Source organism: Drosophila suzukii, chromosome 2R (genome assembly GCF_043229965.1).
Source record: "Drosophila suzukii chromosome 2R, CBGP_Dsuzu_IsoJpt1.0, whole genome shotgun sequence".
In the NCBI taxonomy this organism is placed as follows: domain Eukaryota; kingdom Metazoa; phylum Arthropoda; class Insecta; order Diptera; family Drosophilidae; genus Drosophila; species Drosophila suzukii.
The window spans coordinates 14,775,384-14,789,617 of NC_092081.1; the positions used below are offsets into that span (position 1 = coordinate 14,775,384).

Here is a 14,234-nt window from a genome sequence, read left to right on the forward strand (position 1 = left end):
GAAGACAAGAGAAATTACAAAGGGCTTAAAGGTAAAAGGTAATATCTGCTAACAAAGGTATTTATTGTATTTACACCCAGAAAAAAAAATGTTAAAGGCCATGTATAGCCATTTTTAGTCATTTTTTCCATAAATTAAATCTAATGGATTTTTTTCTGAGTGTTTGTATAAATTATAAAGCTTTGTAAAATATTTTCTTTAATAAAAGTTATGCCCAACAAAAATCCCAGTCCAAGCCATCGGCTTCTAAAGGGAAAGTACGAATGGTAAACTTTGAAACTGTCGCCCAGTTTTATGACTTTTTCCTTGATGGGTTCCCTTTGAGATATTTTATACCCAGCTTATGTCTCTCTACCGATACTCTCTACCAATCGAAAGAAATGAGTTTTATGGCCAGGCTATCATGTGTTGCGAGCTTCAATGACGGGCCAACTTTTGCTTTGGCACATCATCGACAGTTCCTAAAACTTCGGTTGCAGCTTTCAAACAATTAACTTCAAAGGGGTCGTCGTTGTGCATTGCCCCTGGCCAAATAAACCCCCCTGGGCCACTCAATCGATTTTGAATCGAGCTGAGCGAGTTCTCGGAATTTTTTGGAACCCTGCCAGAGGAGTTGGCTTAAAGAGGGAAAGGGAAAGGGCGAGGGCAAAGGGCAAATTCTGCTGTGCTAATAAACTTGAAGCGCAAGTTTCGCTGGGAAAAAGGAAGGAAGTCGATGAGGACGTGGAGGCTATGTGCAATAAACAGAAATATAGTGAGCATGTTCCTGTTCCCCCATTTTTGCTGGCTGCCTGGGTCAGCATTCATTTTTTATGGCATTTTTCACGCAGATACCGAAGGAGAAAAAAAAACACTGGCGGCCTTGAATAAGTTATAATAAATTGACACGTAAGGCTTTCGGTTCGGTTTTCGGTTTTTGGTATTCTTGCTTTTACCAAACACTATCAATAAGGCAAAGCGAAGTCAAAAGGGAAAGCGTTTCTAAAAAAGTAGTTGTTTGTGCTTGGCACAAGGTTGTTCAATCCCCCTTCAGTGGGTGGTGAAAGGTGGGTGGTGAAAGTTGGGAGGTGGGCGATAAGTGCTAACGGTAGGGTGTGGCAAGGTTGCGCTGTCAAGTGGCGAGTGCTGTGCTTTTAATAGCTGCCCACTCTGCTGGCCCTGCTATTAAATCATCGAATATCCCGTATCAAGATGCGGCCCAAACGGCATTGAGTTCTAGTTACGCTTTAAGGATTATTCCGCTTTCAAATGGTTTCCCTTCCATCGAAATCGAGGGAAAACATATTTATTTCCTGCTTGGGGGCTTGGGAACTGAAGGCTCTTGTAAATATCTCATATATATTTCACGAACGTTTTTTTAATAAATTCCCACCAAGCCGTAAAAATCTTTATTTGTTTTCCGCTCTAGAAAAAATGCAAATTTAACGCTGAATTGGATTTATTAAACTGCCATCTGCTCTGTATGCCAATACAAGCTTTTTAGTAAAACATACAAAAACACAACAATTTAAAGGCCCAAATGGGGGGTTCAGCGCTTAAATAAATATATGGTTTGTGAATATAAAACACAATTGCCCGAGCACATTGCTTTGTTTATGGCCTTAATTTCCAGCAGTTTCCTTTTTATTTTTAACTGGTATTTTTGTTATGTTCAACTAAAGCTTAAATTAAGCACGAGAACATCAATAATTTATAATTAGAAACTAACGGCGGGAAAATGAAAATTTATACAGCCCATTTGAAACTGGCGCCTAATGGCCACTGCTTTAGTGTGACTATAAAATGCAGTGAATTATGCGAGGCAAGGTTATTAAATAAATTTTGCATGTGGCTCATTAAACCTGACAGCCGCAGAAAAATAAATTGAAGCCAGGTGAGGCAGGCCAAAGGGTCCCAATGGCAACAAAAATTGAATAACCGCAAATGGCAAATGGTGGTGAACTTACACACCTGTATCTCAGGCAGGTATATAAAGTGCCTGACACTAAAAGAAACACGCACCCAATTACAGACGACGTATTCTTAGTATGGTGCCAGGAACAGAACAGGATCCTTCGCACGTGGAAAGCCATCTTACCACTTAATTCATTCATAATTCGCCATTTGCCAGGTCATAACCCGGAATCATTTCCGCTTCCGGCAGGAAAAATATGATTAAATTTGTCATGCTCGTCGGTTCTTCCCATTTCTGCTCCATTCTGGGCTCCTTCGCAGGATTCGAGTTACAGTTCGAGTTCCCACTGTGCCACAATGACCGAGTAAGTTATTTACGCAATTAAAATTCATTAGCTAAGGGCTCTTATTCCTGTTCATTTTCCTTTCTTTTACTTCTTCCTTCTGCCTGGAGGTTGACAATAGTCGTTTATTCCGTTGGGAATCTGACAAATATTTTCTTTCCCTAATTAATGCAATTCCAGCAATCGGTTTTGTGATAGCTTGGACAGCTGGAATGCTGTTGTCTTCTTATTAAAACGAATTACATTAATAGTTTTTAGCTTCTCTTTAATTTTTTCTTGATTCGAAACACCCTAGCATAGACCCATCTCATAATTCACGTACAAATTTCAATAAAAATCCCTTGTGCGCGGCATCGCCTGCAGCAAATTACATACAATTTATTATTTTAATTAAATTGTTGGTTGTCAGCCGGTTGCTGCAGTTTTATTTGAATTTTACTTGGCATTAAAACGTATACTCAGGTGGCCCAGTTTTTTCGTAAAAAAAATAATAAAATGCTAACCGGAGGGTGAACAATGCCTGGAGAATATTAAAACGAATGAGTTATGCACGAGGCCAGAGGCAGAAGAGCAGCAGGAAAAACTTGGCCCAGCTGCTTCTTGGCCTTAGCAACATAAACAGCGGGTTCAGTCGAGCCAGAAGTTAAATAAATAAGCAAACCAGCAAAAAGCGAAGCCATAGCAGCAGGCAGCGATCTGTTTCTGAGATTTCTCTCCGTTTGGAAAGGCCAATGTTATTTATAAGGGCTTCCCTGCTTCTGAACTGACAAAGTTTACTTTAATTGAAGAAGAAACTTAGTTTAGTCGAGATTTACAATATACATTTTTCCGTTAAAACTAATTATGGCGCCCAACGTGGGGCTTTTTCTAGTTCTGATTGTATTTTATATATTTCCTTAAACAAATGTTGAGGTTTGTTTAACTACTCAAAGTTTATTAATCAGGAAACACTAAATGACTCACATTTAATGACAACACAGAAAACTAAATGCACTTCAAGGTGAGCCATTTTCATAGTCTGCTTTTTGGGGCTCCCTCAACCACACATGACTCATTAACCTGACTGCCTCTCAGATGTTTCCACCTACACCCTTGACAGCCATTTAAGCTCGACAATCTCCATTAAATGTTCATATACAGCTTGGCAAACTTTTTCCCATTCACATTCACTTATCTAGTCACTTAGGTCCATCGTTTACACCCCGAGGAACGGGATGATGAGCTTCACTCACCACTCCAACACCTTTTCTAATCTTTTAGGATGGTTTGATATGATCTATTTGTGGCTGCTATAATACTTGGTTGTCATATTTCGGTGGCAAATTAATAGCACACAAATAGAATTAGTTATTTATGACCTATCTTGGCTGGCTTAGCCAACTGTAATTCAACTGCTCTCCAGCAGACACTCAACGTTTTGTTTTGTGCAGTCATAATTTATTTTGTTGATTTATATTATTTATTTCCGTGACTGTTAGTGAACGGTTGCCATGTCCGTTTGTTTTCCCTCTAATTTTTCTCATTTTAATAGTACTTTTCGTGTGCGTGGCAAATATCGCCCGACGGTTTACAACCCGTGACCTTGGTTGATTAGGGTTTTTGTAAAACGACAACATTTATCAGGCGAAAGTTTCGTGTTTGTTGCTTCTTCGGTAGGGGGGCTCACGAAATGGAAATGTTTGTCGCACGTGCTGGCAACCACAAATGGGGAATGGCTAAATTTCAGATAAATTGTAATGCAGCGCAATGGGACAGAAACCACACAATGCCACTCCGAAACAGTTGTGGTTTATCGATTGTTACTTTGAAGTTTTTCCATCCCAATCAAATGCTACCCCGAGTTTTGCTCCTTGCGGAAATTAACATTTGTACTTTATGCAGTGTGATTTGCTTAACTGGTCGTACCTAATTGTAGGGCTTAGCCCAAGGAAATTATGTGCAGAGCCCAAGCGGTCAAAGTCATAAATTACTGGCCCTTATCTGAGTTAAATGTGACTTACCAACACTGGCTGCTGGCACTCACAATCAGATTGCCCATAATGAACAGGCTTTGCATAATTAAACTCAGGCCGACCACAATTTTCTATAATGGACATGTAGCAAATGGCAGCGAAAAAGGGTAGGAATGAGAAAAAATAAACATCATTCATGAGTTTGCGCTGCGATAAAAAGCAATTTAAATGAAACATGCCCAAGTGAATCATTTATTTGTATCTAAATTTATATCTTTATTTTTCCTGGCCAACCATTTTTCAAATTCAATTTAAACTTTTATCTTTAACATATAACTCCCATTGATTGGCAGCTTTAATTGGTTTTTACATATTATATTTTGGCAATGAAATTTCCATGCAATTAATTTTATTTATACTAAAAATTAAAATTTTTATTTGACCATCATCAGTATTCAATGGTAAAAAGTTACGCATACGCCCCGTAGGCTTGTCAAAGGACAAGGATAAGTTTAACTATTTGATATGCAAGATGGCACAACACAGAAAATTATGAAGACGAACAAGCTGATGACACCATTGAGTTTGAGTCTCAATTGGGAATTCTGCAATGAGGCCTAAGCCAGTCACGTCCCACTTTAGAGAATGAGAAATTTATAATTCTATTTGTTGACAATTTGCTTACGTGCCAGAGAATATTTTATTTCACTGCCCGCTGACCAAACTGTTAAGATTGATTAAATATTTTCCCTGACAGATACGCACAGATGCTGCGGAAGACCACTGATTAGAAGTAGAATTAGCCGCCTGCGATGAGGAAAACTTTTCAATTAAATTTACGAGCCTTCAAACTTTGCCTTCTAGTTTGACAGTTTAGAAATTAGTTTGTTTTGAGTGCAAATTGCTGAAACGTTTAAAAATGGTAGTTTTTTGCTTCAAGGAGAAACCATTTGCTAGTTACATTGTATAACTACTGTCTGAAGTTGAGGGCTGCAAGAATGCCGGATGTGTTGAGCTGTGTTTACATTTTATGTTACTTTTTCGCTCGCTCCTCCATTAGCATATTTCCGGTGTATTTATGAAAACACTCCGAATACTCCACGCGTGCTTCCCTCTTTACTTGACTCTACGAAAAGTTGCCAGCGTGTGCAATATTTATTATTAAAATGCTACTCAAAATTCGCCAGCAACTTTTGCCAAACAAAATTAAAACAACCAAAGCGCGCCAACGCAGCACAAAAAAGTTGCCGGAAAACTATGGCAAAAAAAATTTCGTTCCACCACCAGTCAGTTCCATTCACCCTTTTAGTTTTTTTTCCCTGATTCAGAAACAGAAAGAGTTTTGGCAAAACTATGTGGCCAAAGCCAGAAGCAGAACGCCAGGACTTCAGGGACCTTCAAAAGTTACATTTATTAATAAAGAATCCACTTGCACGGTGGAAACGATTCCCCTTTTCTATATCTCTTGCCATCTGGTCCTTGAATTGCCCTCCTTTTGTGCAGTACAATTGAAATTGAAACTTATTACGTCGATGACGCGGATAGCACTGAAGCACTGAAGCTCTGAAGAGGAGCAACAAGCTACCAGGTCCATAAAACCCAAGTGCAAGTGCAAAGGGATCGGCTGGTGGTCCTTTGGCTTCTGTGAAAGGGCAGAGTTCATGTTGGGCTAACGGTAACTGCCTTGGCTAGCATGCCAAATGGCAATTTGCTGCCCGGGTTCCCTGGTCAGAGGTCCCACAATTTCCTAGGCCTTTGATGCTCGATCATGTCTGGGTCATTTGGGTTGAGTTTTAATCATGGATTGAACGAACAGGGCATGAAACTAAGATTAAAATGGGTTAACGATGCGATTTAAAGGGGTCCTACAAGCGGCTTATAAATTTAATCATATGGAGGTTGAGTTCCATTATATCGTATTTCTTGTTTACTATTGAAAATATATTTTGTGTGAATATAAGCATGGCAAATAAAAGATTTTCTGGTTTGTGTTGCAACGAGATGGAAAATCCTACTTAATACACACACAAAAACAATTTTGCGTTGAATTCTAACGAGGATATGATATTATTCAGGGAAATATGAAAAAGTTTTTGGACATGGCATGTAGCTTTGATAAAGCCATTGAAACAGCTTAAAATGCATCGTTATAACATCGATGCAAACCAACATATAAAAAATATGAAAAATGAAATACATGTATACATCGTTATAACATTGATGGCAACTTACTTTATATATAAAAATTTTGATATTTTTTTATAAAATCTGTACTCTATTTTCGATTGATTTTTAGTATTTCGATGATTTTTATAAAATCTTTAGTCTATTTTCAATTGATTTTTAGTATTTCCAAGTTTTATTTTCCTTGTTTTGCAATAGTTGGTTTTTTATTTTTTGCAGCTCTGTAAAGTTGGAGAATTACAATAATTGCTTGCTGACATGCGAAAAATTAATTTTCACCTTTTATATATGGTCGCCCGTAAAACCGACCATTAAAAAACTTAACGAAACGTCATGCTTACGAGGATATCTTGTACTTTTCCGGCCTTTTTCGGGCACGTTTCCATTTTCATTTTTATTATTTTGCTGTGCAGCAGTTTCCGCTGGGCTTTTCTGGCTTTTCTCGATTTTCTCGCTTTTCTTTTTGTTTGCCACTGATGCGTGAGCTATTGACTGGCATTGTTTGTTTGTTAGTGCTGTTGTTGTGCAAAGTGGTTCACATTATTGGTGTTGTTTTTGGTTTTTGTTATATTTATTGTGGTAATTTATACTTAAACCCGCGCAAAAGGATTCCGTTTTTGTTGTACATTGTTGCCGTTTTTGTTTATGGCTGTCACCTTTTGTTTGTTCTTAAGTGCGATGGTTATTGTTATGGTTATGCAGAAGTGAGTAATTTGTGTGTGTGCCCGCGCATTTAAATGTCAGTTTAAATTAACAAAACTGTCAGTTCATGAGCGAAACAAATTGCGAAATGTTGAAGGAGTAAAGTTAACTTTTTAATTTTATCTGACGGTTGAAAAGTGTCGAAATGGGTTTGCGGTCCGAAAGAAAAAATGGTAGTGAACTAAATGATTATAATAATAATAATATCTTTATATATACACAGAGAAACTTCTGACGTTCTCATCTGAGTTGAAAATGTGCTTAAAAATACGTCATTTTTGAAGTTAAAAATTTGTCAATTCTGATCGAATCAAGATAATTTATTGGGTCAAGTCGAGAGCCTAAAACCATTTCGGTAATACATATACACTCATACCCTGTAGCATCCATAAAATATGGAAAACATTGATACCAAAATGTACTTACACGGACTTTAAGAACGAATGTTCTCAATTCAAGAACAATGTACTTGGTTGTTAATCTCTGTTTATGAACTCTTATCATGAAAAAACCATTAATTCTGTATTCTTGAAGCGATGACATAATTTCCATTAACCAAAATAAGCTCAGATAATTTATTGGCTCAAGTCGACAGCCGAAAACCATTTCGTTAATACATATACACTCATAATTCCCGTACCATCCATACAATATTAAGAACATTGATACCAAAACGTACTTACACGGTTTTTAAGAACGAATGTTCTCAATTCAAGAACTTCGTACTTGAATATTAATCTCTTTGTATGAACTTTAATCATGAAGAAACCATAAATTCTGTATTCCTGATGCGATGACATAATTTCCATTAACCAAAATAAGCTCAGATAATTTATTGGGTCAAGTCGAGGGCCTAAACCCATTTCGTATATACGTATACACTCATAATTCGCTGTACCATCCAGCTGCCTTCATATCTCAATTGAACTAATTCCACTGTCAGTGTCACAAAACAAATGACACAAAACCAGCTGAGTTAAATTAAGTAGCTTGTCATGTGTGTCTCTGTTTCGGAGACCCAGACCCCAAGGAGACATTGTCCAAGTGGTCCGAACATATCTTCTCCATTTACCCCGCCAAATGCAAAGAAAGCCTGACCAACCACTTAATTAGACAGGAGAATGGAACTCAGAATTGAATTAACTGGTGGCTGCCCCAAAAGACTCATAACAAGAGCGAAGGTCCCAGAAACCCTTGGATGTACATCGTACACGTCCCTATATATGGTATAGGTATAGTAGGGCCCTGTGCAAACATGCAAATGTAAACACTGGGTAAAAATGAAACCGAGACTCCTGGTCTCGAGAGCCATTTTGTGGCATTTCGGAGCTTGTTGCAGCAGAGGAAATGAAAGAACAACAAGCTCATCAATAGACAACACTAACCGTTTCCCCAACAACTCGCTGGGCGGACATAAAGTGGCAGGCCATAACGATGATCTAGAGAACCAGGAAACAAGATAACCACACCGAGAAAAATCATCCTTAATCCATGTTATGTTCTTGGTATCAAGAAATATTCGGTGTTTATTATTACCATTATCTAGAGAGCTATAATTCAGGGAACAACGATGTTGTATTCTTGGATTTAATAAATGTTCTTTGTCTATTGAATACCATGATCTAGAGAAACACAGAATTTCGGAATTCAAAGATATTCTTTGTCTGTTTTAGTACACGTATAAAACATGGCTATCTTTATTAAACTCGTAATTTCCAAACTTTCAGTTCGTATCCTACACAATTGAAGTTTAAATATTAAAATCTTGATTTAAGATTGCAAATTGCCACCCACTGTAACACAACAGCAGTGCTCCTAACCCAAAGAACTAATTTTACACAAAGCTTGCTACAAATTACTACCAGCAGATTACAACACAAAGGATCCAGTGACTCTTATGTAGTTGATTAGCAAACAAGAGTGCGATTTTTCAAGTGTCCAGCAAATATGAGCCCTAAAATAGCAAGCTTTAAATTTTGCAGCTGTTGGGGGGAAACTCGAAGCCGTCTGTAATTCGTATTTATGTGTATTTGTTTGTGGGACAAAGTCAACAGTGGGAAAGCAGCTCAGCTGAAAAGAAGCTTATCAAATTGTTTGTCACTCAGAAATGTTTGCGAAGTGACAACCGAGTTGTTTAGCAGGGCGAGAGAATGAATTCCGAACTGGCAATTCGAGGAATATCAAGTGGGGAAACGACTTCCTTGTCATTAGATTTATTTTAATGGCATTGATGGTATAACTTATCCCTCCAAAGACTGTTATGCATACCCAAATCGGATAGTCTTTCCTTCGATATATGTAGATATCAAAGTCGCTCATGTCGAATTGACGTACCAGCTTATTTGAAATTTATTCGATTGCAGTACCCTCTTCCATTCTATTATGCAGTTTGCCAAATTGATTTTATGCCGAAACTCTGTGAACATATTTGCATTTCCATGTTGTCGCAATTAAATATTAAAATCAATTAAAGCCCCGAGCCGTTGAGCCAGGCATCTCTGGTTTTCGTTACCAGATTCCGTTCGAGTTTTAGCCAGGTAACTGAAAGTCGCCTGTTTGCCAAACAACATTTTTTCCGATCTCCCAGAGGCGATTCTCGAGTGTAATGAGAATATGCAGCCTGCGGCAATGGTTTAATTATAAATACGAACAGCTAAAAACAGGAAGATTATTTGCACGGAGAGGAGATTAAAACCGACTGGAGCTTACGATAATTGAGATTAAGATTCATTTTAACGAGAAATGGGTATTTAATTGGTTCCTGGAGTCGAAAAGCCCATGCTCAGTTTTGAGGTTGTAGGGTTTTCTTCATAGGCACCATATCAAATCGAAATCAAATTTTTTGAGTTAAAAATAAATTTAAAATTAATATTTATAAATATTAAAATTAGTCTTTCGCCTTTAAGAAATGAATAAACACAATTTTAATAAAATAATATTTTACTACGTTTTTAATCATACCTGTTCATATTATTACTTTTTTCGGCTCTTAAAGAGATATGGGTTTTCAGTGAAACATTTTCCAAAGTTGTTATATTTAAATATTCAAAAAAAATAGGAATAAGTCAAAATGCAAAAACTAGTGACTTTAAACAATTTTAAGTCTTTAAAGAATAAATCAAATATTATTTATACGCTGGGCACTCAATCAACAAAAATAAATTGTCTTATTACAAATTTTCAAAGTAAACCTTGAGCTCCTTTTCGAAATTCCTTCCAATTAAATGGTAATTCCCCCAAGCTCCAGTAGGGGTCGTAAATCAAGGTCCTTGACTAGCTTTTCAGTATGATTTCCTTCCACCACCACACATTTCATATTTTCCAGGAATGTTGGCTATTTTCGTTGCACCCCAATAGTTCGTGTTGTAAAAGTCAAACATGGCAAAGTAGGGCAACAAAAGGAATACTCCGAATAGCAATGATGTGGAGTGGGCTGATGGAGCGATCCTACGAGCTTCATCGCCTTTGTAGTTCAGTATTTGGGTTTATATGCAAACAGGAGGAATAGTGAGCCTTCAAATTGTGGCCCCAACAATTTTCGTAGGGAAGCGAAATAACAGAATGAAATAACAACATTGGAAAGTATGCGCAAAAGGGACTCGCCAGCATTTTGGCCGGGAGCTCACTGGCAATTTAAAAGCGGATAATAAAAAGGGATTTACAGTTATGAGCACAAACATGCCGTAAAGCAAATATATGCGAGAAGAAATCCGAGCGAAGGTGGTAAATTCTCGTATTTGCAGGACCTTGGCCCGTGGCCCTTGGTCCTTCGTCCTGAATAAACACGCCTCACGACCGACGACCCCAATCCAATTAAAGCGAAAGCAATTTCTCGAAAAACCCAAACCAGCCTTGAAGACGTCTTAAAAGCGGGAGATACATTTGATAGCGTCTAAGTAGAGCGCTCGTTTTAATTAGATACTCGAACTCATACTCGATGGCGGTTGGTGGGGGGGGTGGTGTGTTTCCAAAAGCTCTTGGGGGAAGCCGATTAACAAAGGCCAAAAGCAGTGAAAAGCGTTTTGTCTCGCATTGTCCCCGCTGAAGGGTTCGTGGACAGTTGCATTGTCAGCGCTGCACGTGCCACAAAGGGTTTCTCCGGGGCACAAAGGCGAGGCCATCGCAGAATGACACACTTAGTGCACTTGACGATTGGAGGGCATTCGCCACCATTGAATTGCGGCGCTGACGAGACCTGGAGGGCCCAAATCGCTCGGTATTGTGCCGATAATGGCAGAGTATAGTAACGCCTGTTTAGGCTATCCCAAAATATATCTTAGGAATTTTAAAAACGATTTTGTCGATTTAAAATAAATTTATTTTATTATTTTGATTTAGGATATCCATTTTTTTGTATAAAAATTTAACCAATGTTAGATATTACGCTAAAAAATTTACACAGATAGAAATATTCAAGTAGATTGTTCTTGAATGGAGAACATTCGTTCTTGAAAACCGTGTAAGTTTATTTTGGTATCAATGCTTTCAATGTTAGAACCGAATGGTGAGAAGAGAAAAAATAAATAGAGTTTATTTAACAACTTTTTAATAAGTATTTACTACGGACTGGTCTAATAGGTTATTTGTTAAGATATACAATGTGAATACCGTCAATTCAACTTCATTTAAGCACAATGAAAACATTTTTAACTTCAAAAACTTGATTCAATTTTTAAAAACATTTTCAACTCAGATGAGGACGTCAAAATTCGGTCTGTGTATGCTAAGCCTTATCCTATAACAACTCATTTTACATGATAAGTTTTAAGTAATGTAACATGAAATAATTTATTTAATAATTATTGTATTAATTGTTATTAATTGTATTTAAAATAAATAAGTAATGCATCTATTTTTTCAGGATAAATACTTTTGAATATATTATAAGGACTTACTAAAAAAATGTATAGATACCTATCTAAAAAAGAATATTGTACCTTAAAAATTCTTTGTTTTTATTATTATAAAAAAACTTTTTCCTAAAATTGATATTTTTAATAACTGATTACTAAGTAAGGTATCTGCCAGGTCGTTCCAGCTTTGCCCAATCGCTTTCCCTTATCGAAAATGGGGGCGTTCGACATTATCAGCTCTTGCATCTACGTCATTGCACATTAAAATTGCATAAAATACGACACAGTCGAGTGGCTCATGGGCGTGGAGGTCCTTCAGGCAGCACACCAATACTACAGCACCAATACTAGGGCCAGTACCGATACCAATACCAATACCAATACCACTGCCAGGACCCATATACATAGCACGTAAGACTTTCAATCAGAGTGCATTGGAACGGAAATTCTGCGCTGCAGCGCAGAAAAGGAAGGAAATACATGCTCGACTGGCTGTCTGATGGACAGGAGGACGCAGGACGAACTGGAGGAGCCTGTATTGAGCCACTGACGGACTGCTCTTGGGGGTCCCGACTAACTGTATTAAATGCCAGCCAATGCAATGTCCCCAGGACAGCTTTTGCGGCGTCATCTGATCTTGGCATGGCCGGGAAATCAGGATTGGGTTGGCCATAACAAGGTTGCTGCCAGTTGGTTACTGTGGCAACTTTGCTGCCTTAGAACCCCCTCCTCTCCACCACTGACTTTGCATACTTTGAGCTTTGGCCCAAGCAATTTCTAGAATACATATACATAGCTGTTTGTCGCTCTTGTCGACGGGCAATGTTGTTAAGGCAAGAAGTCAAAAGTATCGACAGGATGTCTTGGCAAAAATATGAAAGTGCAGTGTGGAGATAAAGGGCTTCGGAGGGATTATCTGGCCAATGGAAAGATTTATCAAAATTGGTTCAAGGCAGCCCTAAATAGCCATGGAATTATTAATGGGACAAATGGCTTAACTTGTGTCGACTTGAGCGAGTAGATAAAGGTTGCCCTGCCTGTCACAACGAACATTTCAAAACCCCACACCACAACAATGAGGCCCAAAATATACATTTCAAACTGAGAGATATTGTATCTTTCCCTATACACACACACACTCACACTCCATTGCTTTCAATTTCCTGAATGAAATGAATTAATGGAGCACAGCGAAGCTCAAAACAGGAAAACTCACGGCTAACAAATTCCATTTAATGACCGAAAATCCCTAACTGAAATAAATTTGATTTTATTGACTGCGAATCAGGATTCAGCGGCGGGTAGCACGATTTGAATTCACCAGACAAAGGCAAAGGTCTGATTTAGGAAATTACATTTTCGGGCTCCTCATTGTTAGGGGCCGAAACAAATGAATTATGATGTGGCCAGGCAGGAAAAAAAGCGATTTCCTTTATGCCAACCCCTTTCCAATCGAAACCAAAACACGTGCGTGTGCCTCGTCAACAGGGCGTATAAATCTTTTCAGCTCCTCAATCCCGATGAACGCCATTAAAAGACCCACTGCCATTAAATATTGAGGCAATTTGTAGATCTATACCGATTTGCCCCTAATGTGGGCTATATTTATGAGCAGGGCCTGAATAATTCACCTTCTACGGATCGGTTCTGGACTTTGGACTTTTGTTTGCCCCTGCGTTTGCGTTAGGTAATTTATTAGCCACGTCCTTCAATATTTAATTGAATACGGTGTCGCAGAGTTAGACAAATGGCCAACACTGCTGCTCCAGCTGGCGATGTGTGCCATGAAAAGTGCTCCACTAAATTGCAGGCCATCGAGGGGGTCAGTAGTCCCGGTCAGCAGGAGGCCTTCGTGGGTTTATTAATAGCAGCACAATTTGGACTGGCAGCCGGAGTGGCGGATATTCGGAAATTGAACAGCCCGGCTTAAAATAGATATGAGCTTAAGAGCTTTGCATGTGTGGGCAGTTGACAGATGCGGAGGAAATAAAATATTCTTACCTCAATTAACAATACTCTGCTACTGATGAATGTTAATATGTATTAAGTGTGTGTATTTTCTATTAACTAATCCTTTTTTGGTTTCTAAATTTAGAAATAATTGATTTTTCTATATGTGCAACACTAGTACTTACCACATTCTTATAGACATACAAATATTTGTATTAAACTGATGATTTACCATACCCAAAATATAGTTCCACTACTTATGTTTATTTTGCTGTTTTGACTACAATCTAATCCAAAGTTTCATCGTTTGACCTATATTATTTTTAATGAAATACTAATATTCCATCCTTTCTCTT

General features: G+C 38.0%; 1 protein-coding gene across 3 annotated transcripts in view; it reads right to left on the bottom strand.

Moving 5' to 3' along the window:
* igl (IQ calmodulin-binding domain containing protein igloo) overlaps nucleotides 1-14,234 on the bottom strand; it is a 41,585-nt gene that overhangs the window by 11,766 nt on the left and 15,585 nt on the right. The gene's annotated exons all lie outside the window — the stretch shown is intronic.